This window comes from Manihot esculenta, chromosome 10, assembly GCF_001659605.2.
Source record: "Manihot esculenta cultivar AM560-2 chromosome 10, M.esculenta_v8, whole genome shotgun sequence".
NCBI lineage: Eukaryota > Viridiplantae > Streptophyta > Magnoliopsida > Malpighiales > Euphorbiaceae > Manihot > Manihot esculenta.
In genome coordinates this window covers 28,669,291-28,690,282 of record NC_035170.2, presented here as the reverse complement: position 1 = coordinate 28,690,282, position 20,992 = coordinate 28,669,291, and the positions used below count along the sequence as shown (strand labels likewise).

At 35.3% G+C, this 20,992-nt stretch overlaps 1 long non-coding RNA gene across 1 annotated transcript; it reads left to right on the top strand.

Annotated features, from left to right (window-relative positions):
* Positions 1-392: 392 nt before the first annotated feature.
* Positions 393-1,126, top strand: LOC110624786. The gene is made up of 2 exons (XR_002489470.2): positions 393-671; positions 1,005-1,126. It is a non-coding gene; the product is annotated as an uncharacterized LOC110624786 (long non-coding RNA).
* The last annotated feature ends 19,866 nt before the right edge of the window (positions 1,127-20,992 follow it).

The window sequence follows — 20,992 nt, the reverse complement described above, 5'->3', positions numbered from 1 at the left end:
AAAAATAAGGAAAAATTACTTTGTAGTCCATGAGGTTTAATGTAATTAACACTTTTGTCCCTCTATTTTGGTGACCCAACACTTAAGTCCCCCACTTTCTTTCCTGTCCAAATTCGTAGTCCTTCCGTCCAAAATAGCCGTTACCTTCTCCTCCTCCTCCTCCTCCTCCTCTTCCTTCTCCTCCTCCTTCTTCTTCTTCTTCTGGAATTCACATTGAGAGAAGGGTATTTTTGAAAAAAATTATCACATACGAATTTGGACGGAAGAGTGAGGGACTTAAGTGTTGGGTCGCCAAAATAGAGGGATAGAAGTGTTAATTACGTTAAATCTCAGGGACTAAAAAGTGATTTTCCCAAAAAATAATAATAAAATTAGAAATTTAGTGGACCAACAATAAAAGCAAAATGACGATTGAATCCACGTGGTTATAGTCTAGCAGACGGGACTTCAACCTCCTTGCTCTGCTTTCTCTTTTCTACAATTGTATATCAGCCGCCCATTTCCTCCTTCCTTTTTCCTTCCCAGTCTTCCCTGCTTTCAAATTCTTCCTTATTATTACCAACAAACATCAACACATAGCCTCTCTTTCTCTCTCTCCTCAAGCCTTCATCTTTTGTTTGTTTTCTCTTTAATCACTTGCCAATCTCCACAGATCTCTTTGCATCTAACAGGTAATGCTCGTAGCATTTCTGCTAATTAATTTGCTGCTTTTATTTCTTGTCTCTTGATTTTCTTTCTCTAGTAGCAAGTGAAATTCTTCAACTGATCTGATCCTTTTGCACAGTCTCAAGCTTTCAAGATTCAAGGATATATAATATAGCCTCTGACTTCTACATTTGTTTTGTAATTGGATGCTTACTTTTAAGTCAACTGTTCTTGACAAAGTCTAATTAGAACTTTATAAATCTATGCTATTTGTTATTTGAAGTTAAGATTGGAAGTTTTAGAGGTTGTTTTTTTACCTTTTTTTTTCAACCTTTGATTTGAAGATTTTCCATATGCAGAATTTCTCAAGTTTTCCTTTTGGGATGTAAAGACAGGGTGCAAATTAAAGGAGATGGCTACTGGGTATGAAGAAATTGTGACCATGTGCTTGAGGATGACTGTTGAAGGGAGTTCCAATAAGGTATACAAGAGACCATTTTTGGTGAAGGAGCTTAATATTTATGGAAATGAAAAGGATAAAAATGATGTTTTTGAATTGTTGATGAGTTTTGAAGCACATGACTTAGTGGTTTTGGAGTTTTTAATTTAGGTGTAGAAGATATTTTATTTATAAATTTGAGGTTGAGAAAAAATTATCTGTGGATATAGGATTGGACTGCCAGCTATAGCAGAAAATAAGCGCAAGAATATTATTTTTTTTTAAATAATTTTTTTATTTTTTTAATTATTAAAATATTATAATTATATTAATTAATTAATATATTATTTTTATATTATATTAATTTAATAATTATATTTATATTATATTTTTTATTATAATATATTTTTTTATAATATATTTTATTAATTTTAATATATTTTTATAATAATATTATAATTAAATAATACTAATTATAAATTTATTTACCTGTTATTAAATATATATAAAAAATATTGAACTAAATAATTAATAAAAAATTAATTAATTAATTAATATAAATATTTAAAATTATAAAAATTAAATTTATTTTTATTAAACTGCTTTCTAAAGTAGTACATAACCACATAATAATATTAATTTATAACAATATATATAATTACATAATAATATTAATTTTATAACACTAAAATTATATCACGTGAGTAATATTTTTAATTTAAATATTAATAATAAAATATATTAAATATTAATATATAAAATATATTAATATTTAGAATTATAAAATAAAATTATACTATTAATTAATTTATTATGTGATTAAATTTATTTATTTATTTATTTCTCTTTGATAATTTATAATTCAGTATTCTCATATAATATTTAATAACACAATAATATAATAATTTTAAATATTTTATACGTATAATTTATAATTTATCAAAAAAAAATAAATTAAATAATTAATTCAGTGAAGTGATTTTATATACGTTTAATAGCATAATAGTATATAATATTATAATTTTAAATATTTTTGTGTATAGTCCCTTTAATACTCTTATATAATAAAAATATTTTTATAAAATATAATAACCGTTTATAACTGATTTTAGTAATTTGTAAAATTATAAAATAACATTATTATGTGATTAAAAAATTACTGTATTAATTTATTAAAATAATAAAAAAATTTATCACTAAATAAATATATACAACAATATTGAATTATTTTTATATATTTAATCATGATAGTCTGATATCTAGAATAATGAGATTTACAGTAGTCGGGACCTCTCTCCACGCCAGACAGCCATTTAATTCTCCCGGCGTGTATGCAGGCAGAGCTGCGAAATGATTGGACCTGCCTGGACTCCTCGTGCTTGACCCGGATTTGCGAGCAGCCCGATCTGTCCCCGTGTCTGGATCAGGACCGAAAATGCTGGACTGGCTAAATGAAGTGAGCTTCTAAAACCTTGAGCGTATTTTACTTTTTAAAGTTTAGCATTTCCTAGAGTGAGATAAGCCTAGTAGTTATCAAATCATATAATAATATATTTCATAACTCTCTCAAATATTATGATATTAATATTATTATGTGATTATGTACGACTGCATAATAGCAGTCCAATAAAAAAATTTAATTTCCTTTTAAAAAAAAAAAATTTAATTTCTATAATTTTAAATATTTATATATTCATAAATTTAATTTAGTGGTAAATGTATCCGAGTAAATATGAGAGATTTCAGATTTACTCTCTATCTTTGAAAAAAAATAAATATTTATATTAATTAATTACTTTTTTTTATTAATGATTTAATTCAGTATTCTTATATATATATATTTAGTATTATTTAATTATAATATTATTATTAAAACATATTAAAATTAATAAAATATATTATAAAAAATTTATATAAAGATAATTATTAAATTAATATAATATAAAAATAATATATTAATTAATTAATATAATTATAATATTTTAATAAATAAAAAATAAAAACAAATAATGGCCTGCGCGTCTCTAAATGATGTCAGCCATTTTTAAAAATTAAAAAGAAAATAAATAATAGTATGGTGTCATTTTAAATGGCGCTATCTAGCGCTTATTAAATTAATTAATTAATTTTTTATTAATTATTTAATTCAATATTTTTTGTATATATTTAATAACAGATAAATAAATTTATAATTAGTATTATTTAATTATAATATTATTATAAAAATATATTAAAATTAATAAAATATATTATAAAAAAATTTATTATAATAAAAAATATAATATAAATATAATTATTAAATTAATATAATATAAAAATAATATATTAATTAATTAATATAATTATAATATTTTAATAATTAAAAAAAATAAAAAAAATCATGGTTTCTGGCGCCATTTAGAATGGCGCCAGATCCTAGCGCTTATCAAATAGGCGCCAAACACTCTTTTCTGCTCCCACTTGGCAGTCCAACCCTAAATCCACAAATAACTTTTTCTCAACCCCAAATGCACAAATAAAAAATCTTCTACACCTGAATTCGCAAAAAGTCGAGTTTTTATGCTTTCAATAACTGGCATGGGTGGTGTAGATAAGAAATTTCACACTCACATTATGTACTACGATGATATATAGAAGTTTGATTCTAAAATATGGGTTTATTTTTCTAATGGATTTGACATTCTCGTTTGGAAAGAAGTTTTCAATCAGTCTAGATGATGTGTGGACCAAACTATAAGGATTGTATTTTCGATATTTTTAAGTTTTAAGATTGAGTTATTATCATCTTTCTTCATATAGAAAGATTCTTGGCTTATTGTGCAATTTTACCAAGGGATTTCAAATTTGACAAGAATGAGTTGTTTTATTATGGATGGCATAAGGAGGTTTAACGGATACGAAGGCTCATGCTTTATAATTTTCAACTTTATATCATCATGAAAATAAAATGTGTATGTGTGTGACATGATAAGTGATCTAGCTCAATTTGCTAATGGAGAAATATTTTCTAATTAGGATGATAAGTTGGAGACTACAAAATCATGTATGAAGATTCGACATTCATCATTACTTCTTAGATATCTTGCTAAAGTTTTAAGCTTGCTACAAAAATCAACATCTTGAGAACGTTCGTGTAACATTATTGACTTTCTGATCTAGAAGGACAAGTAATTGAAATTTGAAGTCTACTAAGCAAGTTGTTGAAGAATTAGACCTGGATTGGGTTGGGTTGATGATTTCCAAGACAAGTAAAGGTGGATTGGTAATCAAAGGCAAAAGTTGAAGTACAAATACAATTTCCTTTCTAGATGAGGGTGGCTTACCACTTCTCAGTTCCCACTAATGAATACCGTTGATTATTATAGATTCTATATAGGTCCAACTATAATCAATAATCAACGTTCAACTGTATATACAACGGTTATACTGTATAAATTTTTCAGTGGAAGGTGATCAAGTATTGTCTGCCTCAAAAGGAGAGCAAATAGAATTCAGATACAAGTTCATTATAAAAGAGACAATGAATTGATGGTACAAATCTGCAGCACTATTCAATTTCCTGCTCTGGAAACAGAAAAGTTGAGGTACTATTCCTTTGTTCAATCTCCTGTCTGGTTCAACATTTTCAATTTCTCATGTTGATGGAATCTATTTGACGAAGTTTTGTTAATGGATTCAATTTGATAATCTGAGATCCAATAGAATAGGGTTTTACAAGGGTTCTTGTATTGAATAATAAAAACTTAGAAACCTTCTGGGGAGGAGTCTCCCTTTTGTCCTTTTCTTCCTGCTTGCTAGTGACGTATAAAGGCCTCCCTATCATTGGGCCACGCATCTCTGCTATTCAGATATGGGCGTACGAGGATATCAGGCGCCTGCTCCATGCGTAACGGTCTCTGATTCTCCCCGTGCGTACACTCAAGCGGATCTGCCAGGCTGTTCGGCGAGTCTCGTTCTGGATCCTGGGCTGGGCCGAGAGTTGGGCTGGACGCTGAACCCGAGAGGAGAGGATCTGCTTGGAAGGTTGTACGGACTGGGCCGATCTGAATGAGGAATCCTGGTCGGGCCCAGCCTCAAGGGTTGAATGAGCCGGGCTTGCTTTGCGTACAAGGTGCGTGGGCCTTCACTTCGTGGGCTTTTTGCTGTGGTCGAGGTCCTTGACCGGGGTGAAGAAATCCAGCGGTCATCAATTGCCCCTTCACCTTCTCGGTAGTTATTGCTTCAACTGCCGAGGGGGAGAATACCGAGAACCATTATGACCGCGCCTGTTCGTGTACAGATGCCTTCATAACACCCTTTCATCTTTTTGTCATTTCTTAGTTTTTAAATCCTATCTGCTTTTTCCCCTTTCTGGCTTTTCCTTACTATTCGTGTTCCCTGCTATCTTTGCTTTCCTGTCATTGTCATCTGGACATGCCTTTTCTTTCCTTTTCCATGAATATCTCTTAAGATTCTGACATCGTTAGCTTAGAGTCTAGCGTAACTCTACCCTGTGCTAAGGCCTCAGGTTTTGAGTATATATCAGCGCCAGCTCCTCTTCAATCTTAGGCCCTTTGTCGAAGAAAGGGAGTCTTTCCTTCCAGTCCTCTGTCTATTTCCTTCTTCCAGCGAGATTCTCCTGTTTTATCTGCAAAGGATCCATTTGACGCCTTCTTCAAACGGATTGAGGTGAGCCTGGGGTTCCATTGCTTTGTTGCCCCAGAGGTTTGCTTTAATCTTGCTTTCATTATCTTGACAGAAGATTATTCTGACTTATCTCTGTTTTGGAACTTTTTACAGTACCTGAGATAAAGATGAGTCAGTCCAAACCTCTTGAAAATCTGATGTTACCTCTAGGGAGTCTGCATGTTGTTTCGGAGGTCCTCCTAGTAGGGCGGTCGATGGGTGGGACTATTTGGCAGGTCGTTGAAACTATTTTACCCAGGTCGTCTGGCCGGCCTCCTCCTCTGGTTGTTGTTCGGGCTCCAAAGAGGTTCTTCAATATCTTATGACCCGTAAAACATGATCATCTAACAGAGACCACACTAGCCTTAGTTTAATGTTACTCCCATGACAATGATTGACTATGATTTAGAATGTTATTCTTTAAAGTTCCAAGGTTTTACTACCAAGTGCCCCGCACTTGATAACTTGAACAGACCCAACATTCAAGGATGTTTATCAAGTTAATATGCACAGTAATAAACAAAGTGATAAAATAAATATCTCATCTTTTTTTTGCACTTCGAGCCTTAACCTGGTGGAAAGTGCATCCTAATATACTTGAGAGGTCTAAGGTTATAGTCCCCCAACCCCCTATTTAAAAAAAAAAAAATCTCATCTTTTTTTATTATAGATAAAATATCTTTACAATGTACATGTGATTAGGGCTCATGATTCTCCGTTGTCCTCTCCCATGCTTTGTCTTTATTCTCTCTAATGCGGATGCCATGAGATTTGAAACACCATTACACTCTCCCCCATTCTCCCTGATGCGGATGGACTCACTTTCCACTTGACCCAAAATGATTAACCCAAGTTATTTAGTAGTTTCATGCTAGTTATTATATACAATTTTGAATTGCCATAATCCACTGATGTGGGACGAATTAAGCAAACAGCTGACCGTTACACTCTTCCCCATTAAATTTGCGACCTCCTTGTCGCAACTAAATCGAATACAATTACTAAATCAGGACTGAATCCTTGGATATTATGGTTTGCTAGTACCTCGGGCAACTCCATCTCGTCTTACACGGGTAGCCCTTTCCTCATAGGCCTACTAGCTCTGCATAATTTTTCTAATCATGGGTGGCTCTGATACTAATTGAAACAGTCCGACCCAAACTGACCCAAATAAATTTTGGATTCACTTTCCATTTGACCCAAAATGGTTAATCCAAGTTATTTAATAGTTTCATGCTGACTATTATATACAATCCGGAATTGCCGTAGTTCGCCGATGTGGGATGGATTAAGCAAGCAGCTGACCATTACAAGATTCTTGCGGGATGGCATCTCCATCATGGTTTTTCTTGATTATATAGCCGAAGGTTTGCTGCACATTTCTGTATGCTTGCTGCAGAGATTGCTTTTGTCAAACAACTTCAATAATTAATTATTAGTAGTTTGCAGTTGATGGATGATGAATCTAAGAATTTTACGTGTTCTAGTGCTCTTTAAGTTCAAAAGGCACCTATTGATTTTGTGGGTGAAACCTCCGATGTCTAAGTCCAAGCCAAAGAAAAATGATCATATTCAAAACACATACTTGGAAATTAACCCTTTAAATAATTTGTTGATAGTCTTATCTTAGTAGAATTTAGATTCTTTGATTGAGTCCCAATAGAATAAGGAAAATTGAATCTCAGCAGGACTTTAGCTTGAAATGTTGAGAGCTTTTTTAGTCTGAAATGGGTTACTGAAAGCAGCTCTTGGGTCTTCAATGATTCTTGTATTAGTATACATAAGTAAGTTAAATTATCAAATAATTAAGTTTAAATTTATTTTTAACTCGTAAAAGTATTATTTACATTTAAATATAATATTATTTTATTTTTTATATCATATAAATAGATATATTTTATAATTTATTTATTTATAAAATATATATTTAATAATATTTAAGATTTATATTTAATCAATTTTTTTATATATTTCTATCAAAATTTAAAATATTAAATTAAAAAAAATCTCAAAAGAAAAATCTAAACCAAGCAATTGAAACTTGAACTAAATAATAAATATAAACTACATTTACTAATTAAGCTAACCATTCGAATTACTTGTAAAATTTTCCACGATTAAAAGTTAAAACAATAGATTAATAAAAAAAATAATTAAATAAGCATCTTAATTTTTCATCAAAATTTAAATTTAAATTTTACCTTTAAATTGAAGTAAGTCATATATCTATAAAATACTATTATAATTATTTAATTATGCCAATTTTTTAATATCTACAAATCATTAAAAGATAATATTTTATTATATAAGAATCCTAAAGTTTATTGAATAAAAAAGTCAAATTAATTAAACTTATTTAATAAAAAATTAATGGGGTTGTTGGAAATTTTCACTAACCATTAATATTTAATTATTAAATTTGAAGTTTTTATAAGATATGAGACTATAAAATTTATTATAAACATTCGATCGGTTTGATTTATAAATAAAATAAATAAAATTTATATATTTACTTTTTTTTCTTTCATAAAAAGAAAATCTCATGAAAATAAATAATTTATATTCTAAATTGATTTATTAAAAATATAATTATGATAATCTTGAACGCGAAATATCTAAAATTAGATTTTTTTTCAGGTGAAAATGCCAAAATTAAATTAACATTATCAAATCTTTAGAATAAATTAAAATCCATTGAATAAGCAAAGAACATAAATCTTATTATTACAATAAAACTGTTGACACTTTTTCAATTTTATGTACAATCCAATCTCAAGAAATTCACTACAACTTGTCTATATATAAAATATCTCAAACCCTAAGATTTAACTTCTTGAACAAAATATATATGCTCTTGGAAGAGAGTGTCTTGTAGCTATATTAATTAATGATGTGGCATTCATTAATAAAAACTTCAATTATTTCTTAAAAAAATAACTATAATAAAGAATTTGTAGCCACAAAATATTAATTAATATTACAAAATTAAATAAAAATTATATTTTATAATGATGCGGTCAGAATAAAACTGTACTGTGATCAATAAGAAAAAAAACCTAAATCGGCGTTTAATCAAAATAAAAATATATTATGATAGAACAACTTTTAAAAAAATATGAGGTGATTGATATTTACGATAATTTTTCTATACAATTGTTGATCAACCGTCAACTTGGCATTCGAAACTTCAATAAAGCCAAAGAAAATTATTGATGTGGTCAAAAAATATGTTCTTAAGGTGGTTTTAGATTTTTTCACCTTAATAAATAGAATAATTAAATAGAAAAATATAGTAGTATTTATAAATAATAAAGAATAATCTATAGAAATTAAATAATAATGTATTTTAAAATAACAAACAGTAAAATGAATGGAAATAAAAATAAAATTGATGAGTTAAATAATTTAATCCTAAAAAATATTAAAATAAATAGAAATTTCTTATTAAATTAGAAGTTGTTTGATAAAATAAATTAATTATATATATATCTATTCAATAAAAAAATTAAATTTTACCCGAATCGATTATTTTCATGCATAATGATACTAAATTACCGGGTATAAATTTATATCATAATTTTAAAATATTAGACAATAAAATTAATTTCTTTATATTTGATTCAATTTTAACTATTTATTTTAATTAATTTTAATTAAAAAATTTTGCAATTCAACTTAGAATTATTTCTCAAAATGCTTATTGAATAAAAAAATTTAAACATTTACTATTAATTCATATTTATATATAAAATTTTAAATTTTAAATAATAAAACTAAGTCTTTTTTAATTTCTTATGATTATAATTAAATTTTAAAAATTTAGTGATAAATTATAATATAATTTCTAAAATTTTATTGAACTGATAAAATAGTTTTTAAAATATATATTTTTATTTTAACAATGCCTTTTTTTTCCTCTTATTATTTAATTCTCATTTTTATTTTTATACATATATTATAATTTAATAAAAATTTAAAATATAAAAAAATTATAGTATAACATAAATAATTTTTTATTTTATTTAATATTATTAATATATATAAAATTTAATTTTTTATCGAATTATGATATAAATTAATATATATTACAAGTTTACTTATAAATAAAATAAAAATATTAAATATATCAAATAATTTATAAAAGATGTAGTTAATATAAAAATTATAAAGAGAATGACTTTATATATTAAAATATATAATATTTTATTTTATTTAATATTATTAATAAAAAATATAATTATATATATATATAATAATTTATAATGGTGAAATATAATCTTTTAATAAAATATTTTAATATATAATATTTATACTTGATATTTTATATAATAAAAAAAATTTTATTTATAATAAATATTTATTTAATATTACATATGATAAATATAAAATAAATATACTTTTAATATAAAATTTAAAGAACTGTATGTTTATTAATATAGAATTTTAGGGACTATATTATAATTTGCTATTAAAATTTTCAGACTCAATATAATTCTTTTTAATTATAATTATAATAAATTAAAAAAATTAGTTTTATTATTTAAAATTTTAGATATAAATATGAATTAACTTGAATGTTTAATTTCCTTTATTCAATAAGTTTTTTAAGAAATAATTCGATGTAAATTTTTTAATTAAAATTAATTAAAATAAATAGTTAAAATTCAACCAAATAGAAAAACTTAATTTTATTGTCTAATATTTTAATATTATGATAGAAATGTGAAATGATCAAAGTTTAAATTTGTTTTATCCAATAAACCTTAGTATATATGTAAAATTATTCTATTAAAAAAATATTATGGCTAGATTTCTGTTCAAGAACGAGAGAGAGCGAATTCACACGTGCAAAGAGAACCAACACGTTTGTCCTTCGCAAAGTGATCCATCATAGTTTAAACCATATCCTTTTCACATTTCATGCTTCTTTAGTTCACCAAAAGTGGTCCAAAAGTGATCCAAATCGAACACATTTGAGTTCACCAAAAGTCAAAAAAAAAAAAACAAAAATATGGCCATTCAATTGTACTTCTAAGTCCGCCAACTTTAACACACTCGTCTTTCATCATTCAATTGTGAGATAAAGAGGATTCTTGGGATTTCTCTGAAACTTGGTTTTGATCTTTTTTCATTCTTTGTTGTCCAAATGGAACAAATACAACTTTTCACAAAACAATTGAGTCGAACTGATGTTCTATCTGCTCTATCAGTTCCTAGTAATGCCCTTCAATACTTCATAATCCCTGAAGGAGCTCATAGTGTGGACTTTTAAGCAGTGGACTTGACTGGCTTTACCTGGAGATTTCGACTGTCAACCCGTTCCACTGGACGATATCCAAAACCTGTTATTCTCCAATCCTCGTGGCATCGTTTTGTTGAGCAGAAGGGTCTCATTCCCAATGATAGGGTGATGTTCTTTCTGGATCATGATGAAGAAAATGGAATAAGATGTCGAGTGAGAGCTCAGAGGAAAATCATGAGATTGTTTGGTTATGACTTCTGGGTTGATGTTCAAGATTTGCACTTCTATGGTGTTTGAAGAGAAGAGTTGTTGGCCTCTCTTAATTTGTCACTGAATTATATATGTAATAAGATAACTATAAGTCTGTGTTGCTATAGCTCTTTAGTCGTCCGTTTTTCTTGATGTGTGCTGTTTTTCTTGATTATATTGTCGAAGGTTTGCTGCACATTTCTGTATGCTTTTGTCAAACAACTTCAATAATTAATTATTAGTAGTTTGCAGTTGATGGATGATGAATCTCAACCTTGGGTTTCTTTGGTTTTTCCTAGTTTTGTATAAAGAATTCTATGTGTTCTAGTGCTCTTTAAGTTCAAATTCTGCTTCTGTTTTAAAATTTGTGAAAATATTTTCAGATATAATTGATTTATTAACAATACAGGCCGTGGGGAAAATGGGCAGGAACTAAACTAAGGTATAGATATTTATAAATTTTAGAAAACTATTTGTAGGCCGTGGGGAAACGGGCAAGGGACTAAGGCTTAGTATTCTTCTAATGTACTACTGGCAAAACTGATTAAAATTAAATAAAAGGATTATTAAATTCACTATAAAAAATAGGGAATCTGCGACAAATTGGTAATGGATTTTGTTTCGTCGAACAAAATTTAGTGACAGTATCAGTATCAGCGACGGATAGTATAACCTTTTCTTACTCTCCAAGTAAACTGGTTCTACCTCTTAAGTACATATAGTTTCTCTTTGTTTGCTTATATATAGTATTTTTGCCGATTGCCTCTGGTTTAGGAAGCAGCTCCAGCAAGAATTTATAGATGATGGATTTATGAATAATCAAGTTCTTATTTTATCATTGGATTGTGTTGTTTTAATAAATTATGTAGCATAAATTTAATATGAGCAAATAAGTTATTTTTTTTAAAATTATAATTAAAAGATAGAAAATAAGTTACTTTTTTGAATATATTTTCATTAGAAAATATTTTTCATAATTTTTTTTTAAATTACTCTTTGGTTCCTTGTTTTTCTTTTCTTTTTAAACTATTGTTAAAAATACACAACTACGGCATCAGGGTAAATAACCGTTTTCATCTAAATAAAATAAATGAAATTTTCTTTTTATTTTTTATTCTTATTTTCATTGCTAAACACTTAAATTTAATTGACACGTCATCAATACGTAAAGCATATTACAAAACTGAAAAAACAAAGGTAATTGGACTCTTCTATGATGCATTAATTGGGAGTAGAAGTCTGCAAAGATCCCCTTATCGTTTTCGTTTTCATTCTTCTTTTTCTTTTTCCCACTTGTGCAAGTGAACTATAGCTATCTCCCCTTATATATATAAGCATATATTTAAAAAAAAAAAAAAAAACACATTAATATAGACGAAAAATTTTAAACTCTTCGTTTTTAAATAAAATTGGGAGTTTTATTATATTTAAATTAAGCCAATCTCACTTGCAGCTCCCTCAGTCATGGTTTCAATCTTCATGTTCAGCAGCATAAACAAACTACATGGTCTCAATCTTCATGTTCTGCAGCAGAAGTGGCCAGCGATGAGAAAATTCTTAATGTGGATTCAAGTTAAAAGCGGGATTACTGGGAATTGATGATCTGAGATCCAATAGAATAGGGTTTTACAAGGGTTTTGATATTGAAAAATAAACTTAAACTTTCTGGGGAGGGGATTCCCCTTTTATCCATTTCGCTATGCTTGCTGGTGACGTGTAAAGGCCTCTCCATGATTGGGACACGCGTCTCTGACATACAGATTCGGGCGTACGAGGGTATCAGCCGCCTGCTCCATGCGTAACAGCCTCTGATTCTCCTCGTGCGTACGCTTGAGAGGATCTGCTAGGTTGTCTGAGTATGGCTCTGGATACTGGGCTGGGCCGAGAGTCAGGCCGGACGTTGAGCCTGAGAGGAGAGGGCCTGCTGGTCGCGGACTGGGCTGATCTGAGTGAAGAAGCTTGGTTGAGCCCGGCCTTGAAGGTTGAATGAGCCAGGCTTGTTGTGCGTATCAGGTGCGTGGGCCTCTACGTTATGGGCCTTTGGCTGTGGTCAAGCCCCTGATCCGGGGTGAAGAAATCCAGCGGTCATCAATTGCCCCTTCACCTTCTCGGTAGTTATTGCTCCCACTGCCGAGGGGGTGAATATCAAGAACCATTATGACCGCGCCTGTTCGTGTTTAGGTGCCTTAATAACATCCTTTCATCTTTCTGTCGTTGTGCAGTTTCCGAATCCTATCTGCTCTTTCCACTTTCTGGCTTTTCTTTGCAGTTTCCGAATCCTATCTGCTCTTTCCCCTTTCTGGCTTTTCTCCATTCTTCGTGTTCTTTGCTGTCTTTGCTTTCTTGTCATCATTATCTGGACATGTCCTTTCTTTCCTTTTCCATGACTATCTTTTAAAATTCTGACACCGTTAGCTTAGAGTCTAGCATAGCTCTGCCCCGTGCTAAGGCCTCAGGCTCCGGGTATATATCAACGCTAACTTTTCTTCATTCTCAAATCCTCTGCTGGAACAAGAGGTTCTTCCTTTCCGTTTCTCTGTCTGCTTCTTTCCTCCAGCGAGATTGTTCTGATTGTTCTGTTTTATCTGCAAAGGATCCATTTGATGTCTTCTTCAAACGGAATGAGGTGAGCTTGAGTTTGTATTGCTTTGTTGCCCCAGAGGTTTGTTTTAATCTTGCTTTTATCATCTTGATGGAGAATTGTTTCTGACTTGTCTCTGTTTTGAAACTTTTTGTAGTACCTAAGATAAGAATGGGTCAGTTCAAAATTCTTGAAAATTTGATGTTACCTCTAAGGAGTCTGGACGGTGCTTTGGAGATCCTTCTGGTAGGGCGGCCGATGGGTGGGACTATTCGGCAAGCTGCTGAGACTGTTTTACCCAGGTCGTCTGGCCGGCCTCCTCCTTAGTTTGCTGTCCGAGCTCCAAAGAGGTTCTGGGCTGATGAGAGGCCTGCTCCTTCTTCCGAGAAGAAAAAGGAAATTTCCTCAATGCCCCCGTCGTCTTCTTTTGATATAAATGGAAGTGGAGAGAATGATCAACTTATTGTTCCCTTTGATGTGAAGTACCAGTATTATGCGAGACTGAGATCTGCTGCACTCAGTCAAGCTTCTGGCGATGCCTTCGAATGTATGCTCTGCGATCTCCTTGGAACCGTAACTCGAAGACTTATGTTTTTCATGTGTGGTGCACGGCCGTCATATAATATCTGAGCTTGTCCGAATGTACCGTGCATCACACTTGGGTAACCGAACGTTTGCCCAGGGGAACAGTGAGAAATGCTTATGGGAATCAACTTGTTCAGTTCCCCTATAATAACGAGACAGAGCTCAGCCGACCTGTAGAGCTCGCTTTCCGTACTAGGATAGTCCCCGGAATTAAGACTAAGATACCAGAGCAGATGTCAGTGATGTAAACGTAGATGATGATGTATGTGGTTATGTAAATCCTTTAAGGATAGTCTTTCATCCCGTAGTGTAGGTCTTTGTAACGTGCTGTAATGTACTTTTCTTTTAATGAAGTTCTTGTTTTTTACTCATACTTGTTCTTTCTCTGTCATGGATGAAGTACTGATACTGCTTTTCTTCGTAGCTTTAGCCAACTAAATTTTGTTTCATTTTTTTCCGAGCTGAGCTGACCATATTTCGTGAACTCTTGCTTTTAGTCGATGAGCCGAGCTCCGGGCCTACTTAACCAACTGGACGGTCGGTTTACTTTTCCGAGCTTGACTAACCGACCTGCGAGCTCTATTTCGGTTTACTTGTTCCGAGCTAGAATACCGACCTGCAAGCTCTGCTTTTATTTCATAAGTTGAACTCTGAGCCTCCTTTAGCCGACCGAGCTCTCAAGTTATGTTTTCCGAGCTGGACTAATCCGACCTGTGAGCTCGGTCTTTAATCCTTGATGGGTTGAGCTTTGAGCCTCCTTTAGCCGATCGAGCTCTCAAGTTATGTTTTCCGAGCTGGACTAATCCGACCTGTGAGCTCGGTCTTTAATCCTTGAGTTGATTTCTGAGCTCTCAGCTCTGTATGATTCCGAGGTGCCCTTATCGCCTCTTTCCGATCTCGCAGCCTTTGTTCAATAACAATAAGTCAAATCTTATAACTTTTTTAAGCGATGAGCAAGTCTGACCTTTATCATGCTCCCATTTGCTTGTACTTTTGAGTCTTTTCATGACTTGCCCCTCTGTTTCCTTGGTATTTACCATGGAGGTGGCGAAGTGGTGAATTTTGCAGGTTGAGTTGTTCTTGCGGGCTAAGTTGCTCTGACTGGCGAGTTGGGCTTGTATTATGTAGGTGGCGAATGGGCTTTTGTTTGATGGGCTGTAATCACGGATCTGGCCTTTGACGGATGTGGAGAAGCCCAGCGATCATCTTTTTTGACCCTTTACCTTCTCACCGGTTATTTATCTAACCGTTGAGAGGGTAAACTTCGAGGGTAATTAATGATCGCGCCGCTCCACGACAAAACTGTTCAGATCAGCGTGCCATCTCATTATTGCCTTTCATCACGAATTCCTTCTGTCTTCTGAAGAAACTAGCTCTTTTATGCTCTCTGTCTTCCTGCAACTCCTTCTGCATTTTTCACCCCATTGTGTTCTCAGGTACGCTTCCTTGTTCTTCCATGGCAAGTTCAAAGCTTCCTGATGTTGGTAACCTTGAGTCGCATATTACACCCTCCAACATAACTAAGTATATTTCCCAGAGACTTTTAGATGCTCCGTTGTATTTCATTCGAGCACCTCTTTCAAATGAAAGGATAGTCCTTCCTTACCCTCCCCCTCCGGGTTTGGTAGATCCCCAAGAGGGTCGTCGCATAGTGTTTTTCTTGAAGCAGAGAGAATTCGGTCTACCGTTTCCTTTTACCCCTTTCTTTATTGAGGTCTTTGAATACTTCGGGGTAACTCCTCGGATGTTATCCCCAAATTCCATTTTGTTCATGTCCTGTTTTGAGTCTATCTGCCTGAGTTGGGGTTTTACACCCACGGCCTGTCTGTTTGTCACTTTTTTCCGTCTGGTTAGGGCGGTTCAAAAGTTCTATTATTTTTCCCCCCGTACTGGGTTATCTCTTTTCACGGGGTACAAGGACTCCATAAAGGGATGGATGGAGAATTTCCTTGTGGTGGAGTTAAAATTAGAGTCCGCCCGAACGTGGGAGGTGGATCTAAGTTGGGGGGAGATCTTTCCGGGTTGCAACGAGATGCCCCAATTGAGTCTTATTGAGCAGGTCGGGCTGCTTCGACTGACTTCCGTTGAGAGGAAGTATGACGTCGAGAAGTGTATGTTCGCGTCCAATCTTAGGGATATCCGGGACACGGGTATAATGCCTTGTCCGACTATTCTGTTTCTTCTTTGCTCATAATATCAGAAAGTATGCTGATTCTTTATAATTTTGTTTCTTTTGCAGCTTCTGAGGTAAAAATGGATGACATCAAGTTCCCCAAGAACTTTGTCCTGTCTCGGGATAATATGCATGCCATTTTCGACGCCTTTGGGGATGGGCGTTCAGTGACTGAGATTGCTGCGGAGATGGTTCAAGCTGCTTCCTCCAAGAAGGTTAGCCGACCTCCCGCCAAAGCTTCTTCTAGAGCTTCGAAGCCGAGCTCTCGCAGCACCAAGTCATCTCGGCTGTCTAGCCGAGGTGGATCGAGCTCAACTTCGAGCCCTGCTGAAGGGTTTAGATCTGCTCCAGCCTCCTCGGAGGTTGTGAAGGAAGCCTCCCTGGCTATTGTGGAGCAGACCCAAGTTACTGAACAAGTGGAGCAGGGTATTACCCATTCTCCTGAAAGGGTATTAGGGGGAAAGTCTAAGTCCCCTGTTGCTAAAGATAAGAAGGCCTCTGGGACAGGGCTGGAGATCGTCCTTATAGAGGACCCAATTCCAGAGGTTTCTACCCAAGATGCTCCTGCCCCTGTGAGGACTGAACCTGAGGGTTCTGAGGGCATTCCATCAAAGATCGGGGACAAGCGTCCAGCCCCCCCTGGAACATCTACCCCATCTCCTGCTCGGAAGAAATCCAGGGCTGCCGCAGGATCTTCTCCAGCTCTTCCTTCCATTGGGAAGGGGAAAAGTGTTTCTGTCGAGCCTTCGTTGTCTTCTTCTGACAACTCTCTGAACGCGTCGGATATTACTCCTGAATCTCCGGCTAGTGCTGTTGCTGACCTTCTCAGAGAGCGAATGTTCAGCGGAACTACAGAGGCTTCAGATCCTCATCTTCTTGCCCTGACTGGTCTCTTAGCCAGTTCTACCAAGGAGCAAGTGTCCTTCCGATCTCGCTCTCGTGAGGAGCTCGGGTCTTCGATTAGAGAGATGCTTCTGATGGTAAGTTTTTTTTTCACCTCTCTTTAGGTTTGCTTCGTTTCTTTTTCTGACAGTTGTTCTTCCTTTTTAGGCGACGGGCCTCTTTATGGAGGTGGATGCTCGTGATCGCTCCCTCCAGGAGTCTGTAGACCGCCGGATTGAGGAGGCGCGTCTGGAGGAGAACTTATCTGCAACCAGTGACGCAAGGGGTAATCTGGTAGCTGCTCGAGAGCAAATCCAGTCCCTCCAAGTGGAGCTGCATTCGGCGCTAGAGGCCCTTAAAAAGGCTGATGAGAAGGCGGCTGAGACAGCAGGGCATACCAAGTCTTTAGAAGCAGAGCTGTCTCAGACTCGCGAAGTTCTCAAAGTGTCTGATGAGAGGGCAGCTGCCTTGGAGGTTCGCTGCGAAGGAGTTTTAAAGCAGCTGTCCTCTATGACAGAGGCCCTTAGCGAAAGGGATGAGGCCGTGAGGCAAAAAGCTGAGGTCCAGCAACAATATGAGGCCTTAAAGGCTGATTTTGAAGAGCTTCAAGCTCAGCTGAAGGAAGTGAAGGCTCAGAAGGAAACAGCCCTAGCTCGGGTGGAGGTCCTTGAGCAGGAGTTGAGCACGAGCTCTGATCGTATCAGAGACCTGGCTTCATCGGCTGAGGAGTTCAACCTTCACTACCAGCAACTCAACCATGAAGTCAAGACCTTAGAGCGCAAGTGTTCAGCCCTGCTTGGGGTAGTAAAGCATGTTGAAGATAAGGCTCAGCTAGTGCGCGAGCAATGTATTGCGGAGTATCAAGAGTCTGACGAGCTGAAAAAGAAGATCGAGCAGGCCTGTGAGGCTCATCTTCAGGACTACAAAGACTCTTCAGAGTTTAAGGAATTTGTAGCTGAGGCCTGTGAGGAACATCTCGATGAATATAAAGCTTCTGGTGAAATGAAATCGGCTATTCTTAAGAAAGCCTTCCGTATGTATGTGATCGACTACAATCACGGCTTAAGAGAAGCCAGACACGCTCCTGATACTCCTTTGGCCGAGCTTCGCAGGTACGAAGTGGACTCAGATGGCGAGCCAGTGCTATATGGGGAGGATGATTTCCCTATGCCCCGAGGAGATTGCCGGAGGAACATATGCCGGCCAGCTGAGTCTTCCTCAGAGGGATCCGAGCTAGAGGGGGAGGACGTGGAAGTCCTTGGGTCAGAGGAAGATGACCCTGACTCTGAGAAGGAGGACCTCCACCTTGGGTCAGAGGTTGCCCCTGTTGTTAATGTTGAGAGCTCTGATCCAAAGGATACCGAGCTTCCTTCAAATATGGCTGTAAATAGAAATAATGTAGGCGAGGATATTCCTACTGATGTAAGTCCTTTAAGGACTGTTTATCCTCCCACCTCGTCAGAAAGATAAATTGTAATATCTATGTTAATGAAATACCAGTTTTCTTTTTCCAAACTACTCTTGTTCTTCATATATCTTGGAATTTATCTCTTCTTTTTGTATTTGTAACGTACACTACGTATTCTCATTCATAAGCTCTGAATTGATCTTAAATTGCGAGCTCAGCTCTTAGCTAATAGTCTGAGAGATCAAACTTCATACCTTTTAATGGCGACTAGCATGTCTACCTTTTGCTTTTAGCCCTTTCTTCTTGGTTGTGAATTTGGATGTTGGTTCCAGATAAACTGATTTGGGCTTTGAGTATAGCCCCAAGTTTCTTCGTTTATGAGCCTTTTGAGAGAGGAAGCTCGGCCTTTTGCTTTGGCCTTCATACCTTGGTCTTTTGAGGATGCAAGTCTATCCGAGCTGGGAGCTCGACCTTGGATTTTTTGAGGATACAAGTCTATCCGAGCTGGGAGCTCGACCTTGGATTTTTTGAGGATACAAGTCTATCCGAGCTAGGAGCTCGGCATTTTGCCCGATAGCCAAACTTTTAGCGTTAGCGTCTGTTTCGAGGTCGGCGCTTCTTGGCTATTGTGCCTCGAACCTCTTAAGGAGGTCGGAACCTGATTTTGCCTTTGTAGCTCTGGGCTCCTCTCTTTTTTGTGAGCTCGGAACTGTATTTTATAAGTTGTCCCTGCATATGAGATGGGAAATTTTCATTTTGGGAGGCTCTTAAGTCCTTCTCCGACCATTTTTGTTTTCAGGAGATCTTTACGAGACCCTGGCTGTTGGCCGTTCCGGGGTGACCTCGGGGCCCCGCAGGCAGTTTTTTGTTTTGTTTTCCCGGGAGTTCTAGGGGATCCCGGTCTTCATGCTCCGGGAGGCATCTTTAAGATCCTCACCGGCCGTTCTGGGGTGACCTCGGGGCCCCGCCGGCAGTTTTTTGTTTTGTTTTCCCGGGAGTTCTAGGGGATCCCGGTCTTCATGCTCCGGGAGGCATCTTTAAGATCCTCACAGGCCGTTCCGGGGTGACCTCGGGGCCCCGCCGGCAGTTTTTTGTTTTGTTTTCTCGGGAGTTCTTGGGGATCCCGGTCTTCATGCTCCGGGAGGCATCTTTAAGATTCTCACCGGCCGTTCCGGGGTGACCTCGGGGCCCCGCCGGCAGTTTTTTGTGCCTTCTTGAGGTTTTTGCACAAGATTCAGGCTCATTGGCCTTACTGTCGCTTCGTCATCTCAGCTAGTTTTGTGCCTAACTAAGGTCTTGTTTCAAGGGATCTTTCTGAGCCCTGTTCTTTCTTTTTCATGGAGGAATGTTATTCATAAAGATAATTCATATTGTATAAAGAATTTTTATTTACTCATATTTGTAATACCCGGCTAGACTCCGGTATCGGAATTCCTACCGTCCGGTGGAATCTCGGATGTCGGAGACCTCTAGAAGGGTAGAACCATACTTTCATAAAATGTTTTCATGTTTTTAATGGTTTTAAAGTATGAAACTAAATGAGTTTTTGCATGAAAATAGCATTGGAGGAAAACCCAGGTTCGGCCGCCGAAAGTCAAGTTCGGCCGCCGAACATGCATGCGTTTTGGAGGCACGTTAGGCCCCCGAAAGCATGAGTTAGGGAAGTTCAGGTTCGGCCGCCGAAAGTCAAGTTCGCCCGCCGAACATTGCATGGATGCGGAGGCACATTCGGCCCCCGAACGTGGCCTGGCCAGCCACTATAAAAGGGTCCCTTAGCCGAAAAACGGGCGAGCTTTTTCTCCCCATTTCGGCCAAGGTGAGCATTCCGCCATCTTTCTCCAATCTTGAGGTTTTCCTTCCCCTTTCCATGATTTTTACAAGTTTATAACTTTGGTTTTGAAGATTTGTGAGTTTTGAGCAAGTTTTGAGCTTGGAGACCCAAGGAGCTAAATCTCTCCCAACTCCAAGTTAGGTCGCCTCTACTCCCGATCTTCAAGAGGTAAGAGCCGATCTTAAGCTCCTTATGTGTTTTAAGTAAGTTTTAAGTGATTTTATGGGGTAGAATGGCATGTATAGGGTTGTATGAGTTTTTAAGCAAATGTTAGGTTTTATGTGATTTATGA